Raw genomic sequence first — 2309 nt, 5'->3', positions numbered from 1 at the left:
TTCCTTCCTTCCTTCCTTCCTTCCTTCCTTCCTTCCTTCCTTCTACTTTCCTTCCTTTCTTTAAATTTTTTATTTCATTTAGTTTTATTGAAAATAGATTATTTTATCATACAGTATATTCTGATTTTAGTTTCCACTCCTTCTAAACATCCCAGCTCTTCTCAGTCTTCCGCTTTGGCCAACAGCTCAACTGAATGTAACCTAGTCCTATCCCTGGAAGCCTGTCCTGACTATAAGAGATGGCCAGTTGAGACTTATCCCCCATTACAAGGGGTCCTCATTAGAACCACCTTCATAGAATCCAGAAAGTTTCCACTGCACTAAGTTCCTCCCCAAGCTACCAACAACTCCTCTCCATTTAAGGAGTCTTTCTTGGTACTCTTTTCCTCCATACAATCTCTTCTCCTCATGATTCCCTTCCCCCACTCCCATTCCCAGCCACCTCCAGTTCTTCTATGAAATGTATTCTATTCCCCCTCACAGAGAGATCAGTACATTTCCCTAGATCCTCCTATTTACCTAACCTCTATGGGTAATGGATTGTAGTTTAGTTATCATTTATTTAATGGATAATATCCACTTATAAGTGAATACATACAGTCAATGTCTAGTGTGTTGTGGTCCCAAGGGTAAAGCTGCATTAACAGGGCACGGGGGGGGGGGTACACAGCCATAGTCAGCCAATGCACACTTTATTCAAAGTTTAAGCATCTTTTATACAAGAGGCAGAATAAAGATTTTTCCCAGTTTCTAGTTCATACCAGGTGCTGTTCCCCTAGCAATAGCTTATCTTGGTTCAAAGTGACACAAACCTCCTTGCATACTGAGAAATTTGTCATCAGTCCACCTCTGAGATGTGTTGCTTCTTACAAATAACAAAAAAGTTCCTTTCTCATGAGAGAGGGAACACAAAGGTCAGGTGGCTTCCTCAGGTTTGCAGCTTACTTGGCAGAGCTCCAGGATTCTCTGCCTGAGGAAAATATACCTCCTTGGTCTCAGTCTGCTGAGAGTGACAAAGACCCCAGGTTACCTTGAAGCTAGCAAGCTGTGAGCAGTCTCCTCATGCAACAACATTATCATATTTGTCCTTCTGGATCTGAGTTACTTCACTCAGGATGATGTTTTCTTCCTAGTTCCATCCATTTGTCTTCAAATTTCATGTCATCTTTTAAAATAGCCAAATAATACTCCATTGTGGAAATGTACTATTTTTTTTTATTCATTCTTCAGTAGAGAAAAATCTAGGTTTTCAGTTTCTGGTTATTATGAGTATGGTTAAGCAAGTATCCTTGTGGTAGGATGGAGTGTCCTTTGGGTATATACCCAAGAATGGTATAGCTGGAACTTGAGGCAGATTGATTCTCCCTCGACTTTCTAAGAAACCACTTTATTGGTTTCTAAAGTGGCTGTACAAGTTTGCATTCCTACCAGTAATAGAGGAGTGTTCCCCTTATTCCATATCCTTGGCAGCATGATCTGTCTCTAGTGTTATTGATCTTAGCAATTCTGACAGGTGTAAGATGGAACTCCAAAGCAGTTTTGATTTGCATTTCTTTGATGGCTAATGATGTTGAATATTTCTTTGTTTCTCCATCATCAGCGATTCCTCTGTTGAAAATTCTGTTTAGATCTATAATCCATATTTTAATTGGATTATTTGTTTTGTTGATATCTATCCATGATACCATAGGTCTCTTCCACACCATATTCAGTCTTTATACTTGGGCCAATATACTCTCACATTTCCATCTTGGAAAAAGAAGCATATCCATTGCACCAGGCCAGTCTCCTGTACCTACCTGATTTCATGCCATCCACGTCATTTCCGGATTCTAGATGGAACCCTACCTCTACTCTTCTTTCTGACCCCATTTCTTCTATAACAAACTCAGAAATAACAAAGTAGCAAAGAAAGCCCACATGCCCAGATCGCATCACAGAAATGCCAACAATATGAAATATCAACTCAGTATGTTTTCTCCAAAAATATACCAGTCCCAGATAAATCCTTACCAATGAGAATTATGTAGATGGACACCAGAGCACAGAACTTAAAGAGTGATGTTGAACCATATGGTATTAACATTTCTAATAAGTCCCTGGTGGAGTTGCTTCTCACCTCAATGGTTTTATTTTTCTGAAAGAAACACACACACACACACACACACACACACACACACACACACACACACAGCCTTTATATTTTAATATGCTTTAAGCAGCACAATAGTTGGACTTTGCCTCCATGTTGCTAGAATCTACTTCCCACCGATAATTCTGAGTTACTAACTAATTTCTACATTCCATCT

Source organism: Mus pahari, chromosome 12 (assembly GCF_900095145.1).
Source record: "Mus pahari chromosome 12, PAHARI_EIJ_v1.1, whole genome shotgun sequence".
Lineage (NCBI taxonomy): Eukaryota > Metazoa > Chordata > Mammalia > Rodentia > Muridae > Mus > Mus pahari.
The sequence above is the reverse complement of the archived record's forward strand: the minus strand, read 5'-3'. Positions refer to the sequence as shown.